The 19,903-nt window shown below is 50.0% G+C and overlaps 1 protein-coding gene and 1 long non-coding RNA gene across 5 annotated transcripts in view; one reads left to right on the top strand and one right to left on the bottom strand.

Annotated features, from left to right (window-relative positions):
• The window catches only part of ZHX2 (zinc fingers and homeoboxes 2), a 137,663-nt gene that overhangs the window by 79,896 nt on the left and 37,864 nt on the right, over positions 1-19,903 (bottom strand). The window lies entirely within an intron of this gene.
• LOC112483573 lies at positions 6,691-11,171 on the top strand. 2 transcript variants are annotated; one of them, XR_003047693.1, is made up of 4 exons: positions 6,691-6,740; positions 6,844-7,008; positions 8,268-8,366; positions 10,174-11,171. It is a non-coding gene; the product is annotated as an uncharacterized LOC112483573 (long non-coding RNA). The 2 variants fall into 2 exon arrangements; XR_003047692.1 differs by having other exon boundaries at positions 6,698-7,008.

Raw genomic sequence — 19,903 nt, forward strand, 5'->3', positions numbered from 1 at the left:
TTAGGAGGCTGGAGCAAGGGTGGAGGGTGCAGATCTGGCCAGAGCAGGAGTTCTCGTTCCTCCCTCAGCTGGGCCGGCTCTGAGCAAACCCCTTGCACTCGGGTCTCAGTTTCTCCTGTCTACAGGAAGGAAAACGAAGGAAGTGCCTGGATGGTCCATCAGGGTGGGACCTTGGAGAGCTCCCAGTTTATCCCATCTCTTTGCAGATGAGAGAACCAAGGGCCAGAGAAGCTGCATTGGTGAAACTCCCTGGATTCGAAACCAAGTCTGTGGAATGAGGACTCATGAGTCCCATCACCGAACCGAGCTACTTTTCCCACACCCACGCCTTAGGGGTGCATGCTCACTGCCACCAGCAGGCCAGGAAGCTCCGAGCACTCTGGGGGAGGGGAGACAACCCCAAAAGTGTCCACTGGCATCAGGCTCCAACTCCGCCAGGGGCTTTGGAAGGCTGGGTAGCCATGGCCACTGAGAGGTGCAGCTCCAGGGCCACCAGCCTGCGCCCAGCTCTCCCCACATGTTCCCCTTTCTCGACCGTGGCTGGTACCATCCTCAAAGAGACCCCTGGCCCTCCACTCAGGAAGTTTCGAGGAAACCACGACCATGACCGCGGCCATGGATTCCCTGACAAGATGTGCATCTATCTGGTTGTGACTCACACTGCTGGGTTTCTGCCCAGGGCCTTACATCTCGAGTGGGGAGCCCATTCCCTCTCGAAATGACAACCTGCCCACCCTGCTGTGACAACAGAGGCTGCTGCTGTCCTTGTCAGCTAATGCCGAAGTCATCCAAGTGAGGCCTCGGGCCTCCGGGCCTGATGTTTCTCTCAGAACCGGCTTGAACCTGGGCGGCCGTCACGGGTCCCTTGGATACCAGGCCCTTCAACCAAATTCTTCCCTCTCCCTGAAATGCTCGCCTCCTTCCACACACATCCTCCTCCTCCCTCGTCCAGCTTCGACAGGCCTCCCTGACCACAGCAGCCTTCGCCGAGCTGCTGTCCTGCACCCGAGAGGGCTGGGCAGAGGTCCGATGTCCACACAAGGGTGGGGCCACGTGCTAGGACAACCACAGTCACAATGGACATTCACGGCTGGTGCAGGCACTGAGCGTGCCCAGCTCTGCACCTGCTGCTCCCCACCTGGAATACTCTGTCCCCAACCTTCATATGGCTGTGTCAGCTTCTCGTCCAAGTCAGCTCCCCGGTGAGGCCTTTCTTCCCCTGCTGCCCTCTATTTTACTATCTGTTTTATTTCCTTAAAGGAAATAAAGCCCGCGCCCCATTCTCGAGTTACTGACTTGCTACCAGATGACTTATTTGCTTGTTTATTATCTGGATCCTCCGGGAAGAATGAGAAGAAGGGATCTGCTCCGGCTTGCCCCCTGCTGGATTCCCAGACCCCAGGAGGGTGTCCAGCACGGAGCGCGTGCTCAATAAGTGTTCCCCGGATGAAATAATGAGTGCCACCAGGCGCTGTGGACGGGTGTTACTCTCACTTAATTATCACACCCTGTGTTGGTGGTGTCATCATCCCCATTTCACGGCGAGGAATCTAAGGCTCAGAGAAGTTGAGTAGTCTAAGGCTACGTGGCGAGGAGGTGGAGAAGCAGGTATCAAACCTGAATTCGTCTGATATGAAAGCTCATGCTTTGCCCACTGGACTCTGCTGCTCGCCTTCAGAGTTTTTAGAATCCCCACAGTAAGGACGCAGGCATTACCTGTGGATCGAATGATCTTGAATGCCATGCATATGGCCTGAATGTCTATCTCCCCAAAATTCATATATCAAAGCCATAACCCCAAGTGACTATATCTGGAGATGGGATCTCCAAGGGAGATTTAGTGAGGTCATAACGGTGGGACCCAGATCCCATAAAATTAGCATCCTTATAAGAAGAGGCACCAGAGATCTCGCACACGCACTTTGGGAGGACGCATCCAGAAGGTGGCTGTCTGCAAGTGAAGAAGAGCATCCTTACCAGAAACAGAACTGGCCGGAACCTTGATCGTGGACTTCCAGCCTCCAGAACTGGGAGAAAATAAGTTTCTGTTGTTTAAGCCGCCCAGCTGTGTGATTTTGTGATGGCGGCCTGAGCACACGAATACACCGTGTTTTACGGAATCCTCATGGCCGGGTCTAGGAAGGTAAATTCCTCCTCCCCCTCTCTCTCCCTCGGCTTGGGGCCAGGTGGCCTCAGGCATCTCCTCTATAAAATGGGCATCTTAGTTAATGCCGTTCATTCAAAGAGGTATTGTGGGAATTAGAAGGAAATAAAATGCGAGAAGCCCCTAGCACAGTTTCTGCACGTGAAGACACTCAATAAAGGACAGCTGTGATTATGACGGGTATTTATTACCACGTAGGGGCAGCAGTGTGGGAGGCAGCTGGGAGCAAGCAAAGGCTGTGCTCGCTGAGATTCCTACACTGACGTAAGAAAAACCCTGAAAAAGACCCAGGAAATACTGGTAGAAGGAGATAAATGTGACCTTAAGATCAGCCTTCTCGACCTCTCTGTCTGGTTCCTCATCTGTAAAGCGGGACTCTCCACGCCTGTCCACCCCGGGTTTCTGTGTGGATTAAATGAGAAAAGACGTGTGAGGAAGCTTTGAAGTTAAGAAACGCCATGCGACCAGAAGGGTTACATTTTCCTTTTTCCACACAGAAAAGAAAGATGGCAGGAGGAGAGAGATGCACCTATAGGTCCTGCGTTTGCCTGCAAACCATCGAGGCGAGAAAAGTAACAAATGACGGGACAGCAAGATGCAAACAAGAACTTGGCAGGCAGCAAGCCGGCATCTCGGATCTTTCCCCTGACATCCTAGGCTCAGCCTGGCTTCATCCCATCACCTACGTGTTTGCATTCATGCAGTGACTCAAAACTACTCCCAGATCCTCAGACTCCAAAGCGTGAAATGTTCAAGTTGGAAAATGGGATTGAACATACTCTCCACCATTTATAGATGAAGCTGAGAGTCACAGAGGAGCTGGTTAAAAGCCATCCTCAGAAGACAGGTGGCCTGAGCTCAGATCCTGGCTCTGCTGGTTTACTAGCTGTGTGACTTTGGCCGAGTTACTTAACATCTCTGTGCCTCTGTGACTGGGATTAACTGGGGCTGATGAGAGTGCTGACTCCCCAGAGTGGTTAAGTGAGTTAACAAGTGTAAAGCCCTGGGAATATGCCTCGCACTTGGGGAGACTCATGGAGTAGGAGTTATTATTATTATTATTTAAGGCCACAAGGTATTGTAGCGGTAGAGTTGAGAATATTCATTTTTGACTCTGCCTCGTGCTCTTTGCATGGCTCCACACTGAAATGTTTGATTCTAACCAATATGCCATGTTTACTACCAGCAGAGACACAGACCGACCTGTTTTTGGAAGAAAGGACGTATTCATGCAGTCTGCGTGCCCCGTTTCTGGAGCGTTCTGAGCCCCCAACTCTGACGGTAACTGATCAGAGCAATGACGCTTCACAGACGCCTTTCTGCCACCTCACGTTGCGTCACCCAGGAAGGCAGCAACAATCATTCCCCAAAATTTAAAAAATTAAACAAGAAGGAGGCCCAAATCCATTTGGAGCAGTCGGCTTGGCTGTCACGGGCACGGCGACTGTCACTCTGGTACAGTCCGTGTCCGAAGATCTCCCACCTACCGTCTTTCCTTTCCCCCTCAGGACGGATGGTGACTCAGAAAGTGGGTTCTAGCACGACGAGTTAGTTCCGGTCCTGCTGCTACCACTCACTAGCCGGGTAGCCATTTATTACTGTCCGTACCCCGACAAATGAGGACGCGACGACTCTGATGTCACGGGTAGTTGGGAGATCTGAGGTAACGCATACGAAGCAAGCCAAGAGCCCGCCTGTAATAATTCCCTCATCCAGGAAGTGTTTATCCTGTGCCTACGACGTGCCAGGTGCTGAAAACTCAGCAGCGGCCATCAAAACAAAGCCCCTCCCTTCGTGGAGTTGAGCGTGACGGGGAGAGCAGACCATGTGACAAGTGAATGGCGCACACCGTGTCCAGTAGCAATACGTGCTTTGAAGAGAAAACGGGATGAGAGGATGGAGACTTTAGGGGTGCTAGTTTGCCTACGACCAGGTGGGGGTCAGGAAGGCCTTTGTGGCAGGCTCTCTTTTAAGCGTGACCTGAATGAAACGAGACGACCACAGAGACAGCCGGGGAAAGAGCGTCCGAAGCTGTGGATACAGCGAGGGCCAGTGCCAGTGGGTGTGAATGGCCAAAGGCCAGGTGGCAGTGGGGACGGCGAGCACGCGGGGCCTTGCGGGTACCGGGGGGACTTTGGCTTTTGCTCCGAGTGTGACAGGGGAACCGGTGAAGAGCTTGGAGTAGAGCGACAGAACCTGACCCATGCTGTGAGAAAGTAGCTGTGAGGGGAACAGAGAGTCACGGGCTGTGTGGAGCGTGACACGGAGGGAGGGGCGGCAGGTGAGAGACGCCAACAGCTACTGCAATGGTCCGTGTGAGGGACGACGGGGCGTGGTGGAGGTGGCAGGACGTAGCACCCCTGGAGTGCGACTAGCACTAGTATATGCAACTCCAGAGGTGCCATTCGCAGCCATCCGAATGGGAAGGGTGGCCCCTGGAGAGGTGCAACACGGTGGCCCCAGAAGGCAGTGGGCAGGTCGGGGATGCGTTCTGAAGGCAGAACAGACAGGACTTATGTAGATGGAATGGAGTGTGAGAGAAAAGAGGAAACCAGGATTCTTTAAAGGACAAGCAGAGGTGTTTACTGAGAGGTTGAAGGTTGGGGCTCAGGAGTTAGTTTTAGATGTTTTAAGTCTGCGAAGCCTCTTCACGAAACGTAGAGGCTATGATGATGATGATGATGGTGATTAGGAAATGGCGGCGAACGAGGATTTTGAGAAGAGCGAACTTCAAGTGTGTGTATGTGCTGGGCACGCTGGAAGGACTTTAGGCGTCATCTCCATAATGCAGTAGATGTTATTATCATGCTCATTCAATAAATGAGTGTAGTGGGTTGAATTGTGCCCCCCTCTCCCACCCATATGAGCATGTCCTACTCCCCAGAACCTGTGAATGTGACCTTCTTGAGAAAGAGTCTTTGCAGGTGTAAGGATCTCAAGATGAGATCATCTTGGATTATCAAGATGGGCCCTGAATCCAATGGCAAGTGTCCTCGTAAGAGACATCCAGAGGAGAAACACACAGACAGAAAGAAGGTGATGTGAAGACAGAGGCAGAGATCGGGGCGATGCGGCCACAGTGATTGCCAACAGCCTCCAGGAGCTGGAAGAAGCAAGGAAGGATTTTCTAGAGCCTCCAGGGGGAGCAGGGCTCTGCTGACACTTGATTTTAAACTTCTGGCCTTCAGAACAGCGAGAGATTAAATTTGTGTCGCTGTAAGCCATCGAGTTTGCGGCCATTTTTTATGGCAACCACGGGAAACTGATACAAACAAGGAAAATGAGGCACAGAGAGGTGAAGTAACTTGCCCAAAGTCACACAGCACGGGAGCTGCAGAACTGGAACTGTCTGGCTCCAGAGGCGCTCAGGCAGGTATTGTTGAAGGTCAAGGTAGGGAGGCCAAATGTCTTTCTCACTCCCAATCCCCACCCCTCCGCTTTGAAAAGCCCGGAGGAGCCTTTGTCCAGCCACTCCAATGCTCCTGGCAGCCACCCCACGGATTCAGGGCCTTGCTGGAATTCAGTCCAAATCTGGCGTCCACATACGCGTGGCCACAAAGAGACCCTGGTGGGGCCGCGGCCTGGTAAACAGATTTCAGTGGCACCTCGGGATTCATGACAGTCACTCAGGAACTGCGTATGGTCTGGATTTCACAACCAGCTCCTTTTTTTCGTGACACCGAAAAGCTCTTGGCTCCTGCCAGCCCCGGCCATGAGGATTAAAAAGGGAGGGGAGCTGGAAGCAGGGTGTGTCGGCCACTCCCGAACCTCTGCCAGCGGCTAAAATTGGTCTCTGCAGAAACAGAGATTGTCCATTTCCTCTCCCTCCGATGCCCAGGAAAATATTTTACTCAACAAAAAAACCAAAAATTGGGAACCTGAGGAAAACATCCTGCCACCCGCCTTCCCCTCCGCCCCCCGCCCAGCCTTGTCAAATCTGCATCAGAGATGAAATCTCTAACACAGAGTGACAGTGGGGACCTTTGAATGAACAGGGCCTGTGAATAGAGCCCATGCCGCTTCCCACACACAGCCCTGTCCTTAGGACACTTAATGAGGAGAGGTCAGTTAATTTGGGGAATGGGGTGGGAATCAGGGCAGGGGGAAGGCTTCTATTTGTGAAGAATAAAATAATTAAATTCAGGTCAGTGGAGGGAGCCACTGGGCTGAAACAAATTCGGGGGTCAGTGAGGGAAGGCCAGAGGAGCGAGGGTTATAGATGTTTCAAAAGCAGGGATTGTCTCTCTGGGGGCTGCTGGTCTCTGGGGGCAGGGGCCGGCTCAGCAGCCCCCTTCCCCTTACACACACACACACACACACATACACACACGACACACACTTGGTCTCTCAGAAACGCGTTTGGACTATGAGATCATGGGGTTTGACTCATATACCCAGTTCATTCCTCAAAATAAATTTTAAGGACAAATTTTAAACACACTCGCATAACTGACCCAGCCAAGCATGAACCATTGTCTCGACAGGGTCTCCGCGGCAGGCCTTTTAGATTTACCTCAGTGACATGGCCCTTGACCAAGAGTTTGGAGGCCTCCTCTGAAGCTGTCTTCAGAATCAGGTTAGGAGGCAGAGCGTAAAATGGCACATTATTGTATGATTGCCCCTTATTCTGACCTCCCGCAATTATATTTCTAAGGTAAGTCACATTCCCGGTTCCACAGGTGTGACTGGCAAAGCCACCTGCCAAGATCTGCCAACACCAAGGATGAGAACATGGCGGGGAATGTTCTTGGGGCCTCAGAGGTTCTGAGCATGGCACCCCCTTTGGAATAGGGGTGAGCTTCCCAAGGGGAGAACTTCTGTGAGCATACTATCCATTTGCCAAGGTAGGTTCTGGAGAGTATTCCTTTTATTTTTTTTTTTAAAAGGCACTTGTACCGTGCCATGGCACCTCTCTAGGCTTGGCATTGGGCCAAACACACGTGGCATAGAGAGTCACGAGGTGTAAGACAAGATCTCTGTCTCCATCTACCCGGCGGGGGAGCCGAGACTCCACGTGAGCAGTCACCTGGGATGGATGACGTCATGTGCCTGTTCGTGGGGCTTAGGGCCGCTCTCCTGAAGAAACCCATGGGAGAAAGGCACCAGGAGGGTGGGGTGAGGTGGGGCCTGAACCCTACTTCGAAGAACGGGGAGCACTGTAAGATGGTGGGCAGAGGAAATGGTGCCTAGGGCTGAAGGCAGGGAGGAGGGCCGTCCCGGAAGGTAGACGTGCGAGGGAGAGGTGTGGAGACTTCGGCTGAGAAGCGGGAGGTGGGGAAGCTCGCTTGGCGGGAGGAGAACTTCACGGGGACCCAGCCCTGGCAGGACCCTCCCCGTCCAACCGAGCATCATCTTGGAACATAGAAACGTTTTGAGTGGCATCTCAGAATACCACAGAGCGTACACGACTCACAGTGGATTCCACTACTGAGTGTGTCTATCACAGCCTCATTGTACCTCGGTTTCTCTGTCCAGAAACCGATCGTAAAAACAGTAACTGACATTCATGGGTTAAGCCCTATTCCAAGTACCTTAACACTTTTAATTTAATAATAATGCTATTAATACCATAATTTTACATGCTCTTGGCTACTACATTCTTCGCCCTCTCAAATATCATGGGGTTACGTCCGCATAAACCCATCGTAAGTTGAAAATATCATAAGGCGAAAATGCATTTACCGCATGTCGCCTACCGAACATCGCAGCTAAGCCTCGCCTGCCTTACACGCGCTCAGAACACTTACGTCAGCCTACAGTTGGCCAGACCATCTCACACAATGAATATACTGTAGAGTGTCAATTATTTATCCTCGTGATCACGTGGCTGACTGGGACCGTGACTCGCAGCCACTGCCCAGCACCATGAAAGAGCATTCTACTACGTATCGTCGCCTGGGGAAAATACGGTTTCTACTGAGTGTGTCTCACTTTCGTACCATCATAGAGTGAAAAAAATCATAAGTCTTAAGTTGGGGACCGTCTGTAGAGATTTTCCTGAGGCTAAAATCAAATAACATATATAAAAGAGGTCTTTTAATTAAATGGCACTCTACAAAAGCTGATTATTGTTGCTAACATTAGTATAATTTTGCCACTGTAGGGTAAAGGTTATTTAAGGCCCGAGTACAAACATTAGCAGAGGAAGATCCCGTGGAGATTGTCAAAAGGAAACGTTACCCAAAGCCTGAAACGTTAGAAGGTAGGGCATCGGGGTTTTTTGTTTGTTTCTTGTACCAGGCCCAGCATTCTGAGAAGGGGTCATTAATAGTTCCTGGTTCCCTGGCGGTGGAAGGAACACAGCACCTTGCCAGGGGCAGCATTCTTCACAGACAGGCTGTCCGGGACGGGCCTGAGTTTCCCCCTGCCCCCCGCTCACTGAAAGCCTTTATTCAAAGCCCAGGAGCTGGTGAACACGACTTGCTCTTTGCCATCAGAAGGCCAAGTGTTTGGGGAAACAGATCCTCCTTCCAAAAAGAAACGCGATAAGTCTCCTGGTTCCCCTCCCCTCCCCTCCGAAGCCTGTTCCTCCGCAGACTGCCCCACCACCAACCACCCAGCAACCCACTGGGAGGCTGGGAACCACCTTGTTCTCCCCTCTCCATCGGCATCCGCCTCTGACCCACCCTGCGGCCCTCCTGTAACTCCGCATCTCCGCGCCCATCCTCTGCTCTGCATCTCCGTGATGGCTCCGTCATCTCCTGCCTGAACTTCCACAGCCCCCTCCCACTGGCCGCCCTGGTTCCACCTTGGCTTTCCCCCTCCACCAAGAGATTTTCTAAAAATGAAGATACGATCGCAACGCTCTCCTGCTTAAACCTTCAAAGGCTTCCACTGAACTCAGAGCAATCCAAATTCCTTTACCAAGCCCTGCAAGGCCTGCGTGACATGGCTCCTGCCTGTCTTTCCCACTCAGCATCAGCCACTGTGCCCCGGAGATTATTTCTGGGCCTGTGGAATGGCAGAATAATGTCTATCTTCCGGGCTGGCCGTGAGGCCACCAGGAGGGAGGATGTACAGAAGCGGTTTGTAAACTGGAAAGTGCAGCATAATATAACCTGTATCCCATTTATAATCGGGCTTTTGTGCTTTTATTCTTGTTTTCATGGTTTCTAGTTCCATGTATCGGTACCTTTTATTGTTTACAATGTTACGTCACTTTCAGATGTAAGGATATTTATACCCACAAGGTAGTATTGAAAACTACTGTGACAGAATCTCAATATTCCAAAGGTAACAGCCCGGTTATGGTGTGCTTAAAACTTGCACAATTATTTGTTCTTCTCTGGGTAGAAAAATCAGAATTTTAACTATGCTGTCAGATTGCTAGAGGCCTGTTGAGATCCCGTTTAAATGATCAACCAGTTTATTCTCTTATGAAAATGATACAACAAAGAAGTGATCTTAATATTTCTCCAGCATTTTCAACAGCAGCAGATAGCGTTTATTAAGCCCCAACTTTGTGCCAGTCCCTTTATTAAGTAAGCGCTGTTTATCCTTGCTGTTTGTTAATCCTCACTACAACATTAAGAGGTATTGCTATCATTCAGATGAGGAAGCTAAAGTTCAGAGAGGTTAAGTAACTTGCCTAAGGTCACACAGCTAGTGAGAAATAAGAGTTCCAATCCTCTGTCTTAATAGCCCTTGTTCTTTGGTTTCACTCTATGTGTGTTTAGGGGCAGCGGGACCAGATAATGTGTGTATTTGTGGGAGGGGAATAGGGATAATAGGGGAATGGTGGCTTAATCAAGTACAAGGCCATCGGGCCCCACAAAGGCGAGGGAGGTTGGGCAGTAGATTCTAAGTTTCACTCTTTCATGTCTGTGTTCTAACTTGCAAAGCGGCATAACGCTCATTAGGTGTCCCTGTCATCGCTGAAAAAGAGTGTAATTCTCTTCTGTAAAGAGCGGCCATTGCCCTTTTGCTATTTAAACCAAGAGGTGTGTGTGAGAGACAGACAGAGAGACAGAGGGAGACAGAGCATTCAGTCACGAAGCGCTGCGTTTCAGAAGCTGATGAAGATGCGTGGGCCAGAGAGAGCCCCAGAGAAGCTCTCCTATCTCCCCAGCCGCTTCACTCACCACGGGCAAAACAATCACACAGCGGAGAATGGCAATGAGGACGACCACGACAACACCTTCCTCTACTTCCGGTTCTGCTCTTCCGCCCAGAACTCGCTGTGCAACCTCAGGCAAGTTACCGCCTCTCTCTGATCCTCAGTGTCCTCATTAGTCAAGTTAAACATCGAGATTCCTGGTATCCCCTCCAGCTCTCAGACTGAGGGATGCTTCTGCAGCCATGATCTCTTTTGCTTTCACCCCCTTCCTGAGGAGATGAGCAGGTCAGACTGGCCACATGCCGCTCGGAGAAGGTGGCAGGGTTCAGCGCCAGATCCTAGACTAGAGCTGTTGACTTCCAACACCAGGTCCAATGTCAGCTGACTCCACTAAGCTGCCTACAAGGCTGTGGACAGAGCTTGCCCAGGACCTATGCACGTCTAACCTCTTGCAACAGAAAGGGTGACAGACACTCTGAAGCCACCGCATGGAATCCCTGGCCACCCCAAGGGATCAGTATCTGGGGGTGGTTCCTTCTGTCCTTCCCTCCTCCCCTCCTGCCTTCCTTCCTCTGATTTGCAGAGAGGAGAGAACAGTAGAGGAAGTAGAAGATGCTGCGGGAAAGACAGGGGTGGCTTGGATGACTTCCTGAAGCCCCTGCCAGGTGTCAAATTAACAGGGGGAAGAGAAGAAACCACCGTAAGCATGGTGTGTGCGTGTGTGTGTGCGTGTGTGTGTGTGTGTGTGTGTGTGTGTGTGTGTGTGTTGGTAAATGGTGAGAATGAAGAGCTAAGTGTGGAAAAAGCCCTCACAGCCACCTGTATTTCCTCTCTAATTACTCTGTGTTTTATATTTCTTCACAAATCAATGAGCTTCCTGTTAAACATTAGGCGAACCTTCACGAGTCAGGGGGAAGGACAGAAGCTCCCCCATGAAGACGCGCCAGCTGGAAGATGGTGAGTCATGACACAGCCTCCTCCACTTCTCTCTGGTGAATGTTCCCTGGGGTCCAGCACGAGCGGTTCTTTCCCAAGGCCCATACAGGCAAGAGGAACGTCAGCCAGGCCGGAACCCAGGCAGAACCCCACCAAGCTGGGGGCTTCGAGATCTGGCAGCAGGCCACTCTTCCTCCTCAGGCAGCTCAGAGCGCTGGAGATGCAGCAACCCCCATTTATATGAGGGGTGCCCTCAAAGCGGGCTAGATAATGAGATGAGCGCTGCCCCACAGGTGTGGGATAAAGGCCACCACCCGCAGGGCACAATTCGTGGGGGACTAACGAAAGCCTCCTCTAACCAAAATATCACTCCAACCTGCAGAGTGACCCTTTCCTGAACCTGGCTTGAAATTCTCATAACAGAGTCGCTCATGGCTGGGACAACAAAGAGAGGAGGCCTCGGGGATCAATAAACCAGCCAGAACTTTGCTCTAGAAGGTCCTGATTGCAGCGGTAGTAAATGCCATCTTAGATGCTCACTCGATCTCATCCATCCTTGATTTCTGAATCTGCAAACCCCACATAATAATGAGAAACGTTGATTGCAGACATCTAGCACAGGGCCCTGGCTTGTGGTGTGTGTCTGAGTGAACAGCAGCTGTTATTACAATCATCTCGATAATTTCTAAGGTCTGTGTTGAAAAGTCCGTGGGCTGACGGGGCTGCTCCGCCCCTAGCATCGCCCATGAGTAAAGGTTCCCTTGCTGGCTGGGGTCTCAGGAAATGAGCCAGGGCAGTGGTTCTCAAAGAGTGGTCCCTGCATCACCTGGAAATTTGTTCCAAATACAAATTTTGGGGCCCCACCTCCAGACTGAGTCAGCAGTTTGGGGGGTGGTGAGGCAGTCACTTTACGAGCTCCCCAAAGTGATTCTGATGCCTGCTCAAGTTTGAGAACTACCGAGCTTGGGCAATAACCACGAAGTCTGGCCGATAATCAGAATTTCCTGGGAGTAGCTAGGGGAGAAATGCAGGTTCCCGGGCCCCACCTCCCAGGGATTCAGAGTCATCAGGTTCTGGGATGCATTTTAACAAGCTCCATGGGTGATTCCACTGAGCTAGAGGTTGGCTTTGTCGGGAGAGGAAAACACGGAGGCTGGAAGAGACGCAGGGGTGCGGGGGGCCGGGGAGGGGCCTGGGGGACGCGGGGCTGGTAGGGCTGGTGGCGCCGGGAGAGGAGAAACTGCTGAGGATCCGTGTTCTCAACGGCAGTTCCACAGATTTACGGAATGGAATCTCCTACAGACTTCTCACTTTCCAACCAGGGAATCTGAGTCCCAAAGAGAAGCCACCATTCTAAGTTCACGCGGCTCACGCCCGGCAGAGCTGAACTGGAGCCCGGGGTCCCGCTTCCAAAGCCGGCACCCTGTCCGCTGAACCCACGCTCGAGTCTTTGCTCTCTCTCACCGTCCCAGGAGCACGCTCTGCAGCCCAGCACTGAATCCACACACACGTCCCCGGAGTTGACCGGGCGAGGTCAAGGGAGGAGTTGGAGTCAGATCTGAGGGCGAATTTAAGCTCGGTCACTGGGTCGTTGAGCCACCATGCCACCCTCTCAAGGCCTCAGTTTCCTCACCTGTAAAATGGGGATCAGGTCTGACCTCACAAGGCTGCTTAGCAGGTCAAATAAAATGACACATTCGAAGGCGCTTTCAAGGCTGTCGATCTACCCACAAGTGCAGGGGCTAAAGAAAGGAGTCGTTACGATTTCTTGCCTAGAAGCACTTACAGTCTAGCTGCGGGGAAGAAACACACTCAAAGTATCGGGGGAACAATTCAAAGCTCCCCTCCATGCTAAGTGCAAGGTCACACCCCTGTGCCTTTGCTGGGGCCGCCCTCCGGTACCCTGAAAGTTCTAGAATCCCCCCGTGATGTGGTTCAGTCTGTGCCTGACTTTCTCCACCTGTGAGCTTCTTGAAGGCAGGAAGTGAGGCTTGTTCAGTTTTGTGGCCCCAGAATGTCTGATGTCTCAAAGGTGTGCTCAGGAAGTGGTTGATTCAGGTAGGGAGGCTTTTGGGCAGAGGGGCCTTAGAGAGCGGGCAGGGGCTTTTCGGGTGGGCAGGGGCCTCCGAGAATTCCTGTGTTGCTCCACTGGAGCGAGCACAGGGAGGACAAGGGTGTCAAACCAGCCAGAGGACACCGGCCGACTCCTTGCTTCTCCAGCCCCCGCATGTCTGTCATTCACCCCGCCATCCGAGGTTCTCAGGTTCCTGCAGAGCGCAGTCAGGCGAGGGCAGGAAGGGAGGAAAACGAAACAGGAACCACCAATGCTCTACCCGTGGGGGCCCCCAAAGCTACTAAATTAAAGAGACAAGCAAGAAGCAGGGTCACAGCAAACGCCCGGCGACCATGGCAAGGCTTTCTGCAGATCCGGTCGTTTCTTTCTCCTAGTTTCCCATGAGCTGTGTGACTTTGGGCAAGTCACAATGCTTCTCTGGGCCTCGCTTTGCTCCCTTTGCAATGGGAACTGCGTCAATAAGGAGCTATGGGGCTATTTTTCTTTAAAGAATAAAGCAAAACAACACAGCCAATGGGGTAACTGCCACTGGTCTGGCAGAGCAAAGTGGATTCAAAGCTGGCACGGTGTCCTGGCCCTGGCGCTTCCATAGAAAACCGGCAGTAACAACGATGAAGTGAGCAGTGACAACTCATCTTTATTGAGTACGTATAGGGTGCCAGGCACTGGACGAGCACTTGTGATTCGTTATGTTGTTCATGCCTCACGACCGCCCTTTAAGGCAAATGCTATCATTATTCCCATTTTACAGCTGAGCAAACCGATGCTCAGAGAGGCTAACTCTGGACTGGTGAGCAGGTGAGCCGGGATCTGAACCTGGGCTGTCGGGTTCCGGAGCTCACCTTCCTACCCACCGCACTCTATCAAGCCTGGAAGTCCATGTTTCCATATTTGGGAAAGACTGGAGGATCTCAAAAGGCAACGAAAATAATAATTTTCTAGACCAAGGACTCAGTCTGGAAAGAAGGGCCACACTGGGGACATGCACAAATTCAAACTCTACTGAATCTCAGGAGCAATCTTGGTTCAAACTTAGGGTCGGGTTAGGTGCCCTGGAGATGGCTCAGGCCTTGGAGCTGGACGCCCTGGGTTCCGGCCGGAGCCCCACGCACAGGCCTCCTCAGCTGGGGTCAGGCAGCTGCTCTGGGGTCCCTTTTCTCATCTGTCGGGGGTTCTGGAATGACCCCACCCAGATTCGCAGATTCCCTTCAACGTCCACGTACTCCACATGCCAAGTTTTAAAAGGTTCTGTCTCTCACACGTGAATTCGTTTCTCCACTAACAAAGCAGCGAGGCATTCATTCAGCTGCTGGAGTTGCTGATCCAAACAAGGTGACCATTGTCATCCGGTGCCAGCCCAGAGAAAAAGACAAAACACCCCCAGCCCCGCCCCAGCATATTTTTAGGCAGCCAGTGCCACCGTATCTTGGGTACTGTACAATTTCCACCGGTTTCTGGAAATACTGACTCCCATTATGTGGACTTTTAGGAAAACACTGGCCTAAACAGTTTCTGAGGTCTCTTTTAACACCGAGTTCAACAATTCTACAGAATCGATTACATCCGTAAGTGTTCTCGCTAATAGGGAGGGTGCACTCGCTCATCTTATCCTGTCCGCTCAGTGCTAGAAAGGCAGGAATGGGGAGGACCCCTTGCAGTCTGGAGGTCAGCTGAGGACACCCGTCGGGCCGGCCTCTGCCACTTCACACCGAGGGTGGAACTCACTGGGACCGAGAGGCCGTACCAGCTAAAAATATAAACAAGTTCAAGAAGGGTTTCGATGAACTCAAGGAGGAGTGAACGGTGGGAGTGGGGGAGACAACTGTTCAGGTTTCGTCCTGTGTTTCTGCAGCTTCCTGCTACAATGGCATGCTTGGCCGGGCAGAACTCGGATGGCTCTGCCGCCCCTGTGAAGCTGATGTCCTCGTGTGAGGAGATAAAAAAGAAAGAAGGAAAGCAAAATGAAACAAAAGGAACGAGGGCAGATGATAGTTTCCTGTGTCCACATGCAACGTCCGTGATCAGAAGGAAATATATAGCCATTGTAGGAAATTTAGAAAGGAAGAAAAACAATCATCTCTGATTCCACATCTGAGAGTTCACTGTTCATGTTTTGCTGTACAGTAGCTCCATCTGTGGTTTCGCTTTCCGCCTGTTTGGTTACCCGAGGTCCAAAAATATTAAATGGAAAATTCCAGAAATAAATAACGAAGTTTTAAATTTCGCGCCATTCCGCGTAGCGTGGTGAAATCTCGTGCAGTCCCGCTCCGTCTGGCGCAGGACGCGAATCCTCCCTTTGTTCCACTGTATCCACATCTGCTCCCCACCTATCAGTCACTTAGGAGCCGTCTGGGTGAGGGGACTGACTGTCGCCGTATCACGGCGCTCGTGTTCAGGTCGCCCCGATTTTACTTAACGACGCCACATTCACATAAACGTTATTACAGCATATTGTTTTAATTGTCCTATTTTATTATGAGTTCTTGTTGTCAATCTCTTACTGTGCTATACATACACACCTAGGATAAAGTTTAATTTACAAATTAAACTTTATCCTAGGTGTGTATGTTTAGGAAAAATCACAGTATATATGAGGTTTGGCACCGTCTGTGGTTTCAGGCACCCACTGGGGCTCACGGAACATGGCCCCCGTGGATAAGGGGGGACTACTCTATTTCCATCTGCATGTGTGTGTTTTCTTTTAAAATAAGAACTACACAGTAGGTATCCTGCATTTTTCATTTAATATTTAACACTTTGAAAAAATCATGATATTAGACAGATTTGCTGTATGACTTCAAGGTTTCTACTGCTTATATATTTAGCCATTAATTGATTGAATCATGGAATTATTTTACCCTTCAGCTCTTGTTGGACATAGGTTTTCTTTTCCCAATTTTCTGCCTTATAAATGATGCTGGGATAGACCCATTTGATTACTTCTTTTCAGAGAAATAACGATAAACCTCAAAATCTCAGAGTGTAACATTTAACCAGTTGCCCTTATGTAGACAAAGGGCATGTGAGGGACGAGTGGGCACACGAAGAAGAGTCACTGGAGCGCTCGATCCGCAGTTGCTACAATGCCATTTTAAAGGCTCCAGGGCCCCACTAACCTGTGCTTTGCCCTCCTTCGCCACGGCTATTGATTTATGCTGAAGACTCTTCTTTTGGTCCCTAGAATCTGAGCATTTAGAGAGTGAAGGAGACACGCAGGCACTGGGCTGAAGCACACCAGGACATGGCCCTTAACCAGAAATGCAAATCTCCCAGCCGACAAATCCCAGCACCGAGCTCATCCGTCCCCCACCACTGCCCACAGCCCAGCCAGGTAGCCTGTGTCTCCCATTTTACCTGAGTGAGCTGAAAGGGAGTTAATTGGCTGGGCTGTGGATCAGTAATCTGAGAAGGAAAGGGTCTGTCTGAAATGGAATTGTCTTCTCAGAGTCTCAATTTTATTCAATAAGAATAAGTCATTTCTTTTCTTCTCAGCCTTAACTCTACTAAAAGCCATTAAGCACTGCCAGAGACAGAAGACATTTATCTGTTGGCAAGTGTGAATGCCGCATTCTGTACCTCCAGCAGGCATAGAGATTAAGCTGTTTACTTGGTGGCCACCCTGAGGGACTGAAATGGAGCTCTAATGTGACAGCATTTCAGAAATGCATCTTTTCGTTAATTTTTTTAAATTGAGGTAACATTTGTTAATAATATAAGCCATCATGAAGAAACTTAACTAGATAGAAGAAAACTCAGAAAGGTAGTTCCATGAGCTCAGGAAGAAAACGAATGAACTTTACCAAAGAGACTGAAACTCTGACAAAGAACCACACAGAAATTCTGGAGCGAAAGAACTCAATGAGATTAAGAAGGCATTAGAAAGCATTGGAAATAGAGCAGACCATATGGAAGAGAGACTTGGCAAGCTGAAAGATAGAAATCTAGAAATGATTCAGGTGGAAGAGGAGAGAGAACTAACGTTAAAAAAAAAAAGAAAGAACTCAGAACTGTTCAACTCCATTAGAATGGGCAACATAATGAGAATGGATCTTCCAGAAGGAGGAGGCGGGGGGGCGGAACAGAGAGCCTAGTCAATGAAACGCTGTTTTTAAATCTCAGACTCTCATCCTCCATTCCCCGCCTGTAAACCCACTAGGGATTTGCAAAATTAATTTAACTAAATTACACTCTGACCAGCTCTGACCACCACATGCAAGTGGGGTGACCAGTAAATGACCTCACTTAACTGGTTCTTGTTTTAGAAAGGAGAGTGGGCACCTGAAGGATGCTGAGAGAGCAGTAGGACAACCTGTTTAATAACTAAGATCGAAGAGAGGTCGGGTACCAGTTAGTTTCCTCTGCATGTTCATTCATACTCATAATTTAATGCGATGAAGTCTCTCGGTGTGGTGTATTCAGATTCTCCCCGTCTAGGGAAACAAACCCACTTCCTCATCACCAACAGAGTTCCCTTCACAATCTGTCCATGCCATTCCTTCCGCCAATCTGGGGTCACTGCTACTTCAGAATGCCACTACAAACTTACCTTGCATATGCAGAAAACCTGTCAGGATGGATTCTATCTGGGGTCATTTATTTTGGATCCTTTTAGCGCTCTTAAAATTCAGAGTCCTCAGTTCCTGGAGCTACTGCTTTGCAATTTTTGTCACATGACTTTGCTGATATATTTGGTCTCCACCTCTAAGTACCTTAGCACTTGAAGGTAGAGCCTATCTTTTATGTTTGGTCCCTGCTATGCTGAATGTTTGTGTCCCTCCTAAATTTATATGTTAAATAATGCCCAATATAATACTATTAAGAGGTGAAGCCTTTGGGAGATGACTAGGTCATGAAGGTGAAGTCCTTGTGAATGGGATCAGCGCCCTTATAAGAGAGACCCCAGAGAGCTCCCTCGTCCCCTTCCACCATGAGAGGACACAGGAAGAGGGCCCTCATCAGTACTGTGAGGAATACATTTCCGTTGTTTATAAACCACCGGGTCTATCCTATTTTTACTATAACAGCCCACAAGGACTAAGAGTCCCCAACAGTGCTCAAGGCGAGAGACTTTCTTGCCCAGCTCCTAGAATGAGGTGGGAGAGTTTTCATATTGTTCCCATTCTTATTTTCTCTCCAATTTATATGAATATATATGTGCATATCCTTATAAAGGGAATATAAGCACATTAAATAAGTTTCGAAAGGTAGAGACCCTGTCGTAGTCCATCACCAACACTCACCACTGTTCCAAGGTCGCGAGGCTCTCTGATGAGACTAACAGTTAAGGAGACTTGTTTACATGCAAATTTTGCAGATTCGAACAGATTATTTTGGATTTGCAGATTTGGATTTAAAATGTATCATGAGATGCCCTCGACAGAGCAGGGTGGCTGTGATTAAGAGGATGCACCCTGTCTGGGTTGAACCCTGGCTCTGCCACTTACCAGCTGTGTGACTTTGGTCAAATTACTGAACCCCTCTGACTCTGGGCATTTCTGGATTCCTTACGAATTGTTATTCTACTACATATACACTTCATGTGTTCCTGTTTTACCGAATGTCCCATGTATGCATCTACCCTTATTATTATTACATAGTTCTCATAACCACCATTCAGACAGATGTGTAATATTCTATTCAATCACTGGCTCAGAGTTAAGTAAATGTTTTCTAACTTTTTGCTGAAATGCACTGTTTAAATGACTGTTGAAAAAAAGATCAATATCCTCAATTTGTAGGATAAATGAATTATCTGCCATCTCCTGGAGACTGTGTGTAACATAAAAGGCAGCCGAGACCCTGGTAGAGCCCAAACGCATGGTACGTGGTTTATATTCTCAATGAGAAGAACCTGTAATTCACCTGCCAGGAGCCCATTCACATAGACCATCCATCAACCCCATGAAGGGGGACTACCTGAGATGCGATGAACCCCTCGCCCCCCATTCAAGGCAGCCTCCTTTCTTTGATCCTGCAAATAGACCCCAGCCCGTGTCCCCTGGGGCTGCTTCAGGACCTCGGCTACTGTCCATGCCCCACAGTTATCTCACCTGAGCACGAGGGCTCTCTAGTCCAACAAAATGTGCCACAGGATGGCACCTCCTGAGATTCTTTCAGTCGCCGCTGGTGGAAACGGGCACGGGTCATGGCTTCCCCTGTCTTCCCAGGATTTGGCTTCTCTTCTGATCAGGCTTCTCACCTTTATTCCACGTGATGACCCAGGCTGAGTTTAAGGGTACATCCTCCATTACAGTCACTCTCGAGAGAGATATGCGTGCATCTCCTCTCTCTCTCTCCCCATCTCTCTCCATCTCTCTCCATCATCTCTCTCTCTCCATCTCTTTCGCTTCCTTCTCCTTAATTCCCTCCCTCTCCCTCTCCCTCCAGTCCTTAAAAAAAACAAGGAGTTTTGTTTCATTCCTTTCCTGAGCCCCAGGTTTATGCTTCCGCCCTTAGGTCAAAGCTGCTCTTCCCACAGACGTGGGTGTCCGGTTCACAGAGGTCCCTTTGCCCCACGTCCACTGCGCCTCGCTCTGCTCTGGACCAGAACCTTCTAGGTGCCTCTGGTGCCCTCCTGTATTCCAGCTATTTTCTCCCTCATCTTGTCTCTGTTCTTAATACTTTCTAGGGGGGCTGTTGGCCAGATCCTACCATTTCTTGATCATTTATCTTT

Source organism: Pteropus alecto, unplaced genomic scaffold (genome assembly GCF_000325575.1).
Source record: "Pteropus alecto unplaced genomic scaffold, ASM32557v1 scaffold164, whole genome shotgun sequence".
NCBI lineage: Eukaryota > Metazoa > Chordata > Mammalia > Chiroptera > Pteropodidae > Pteropus > Pteropus alecto.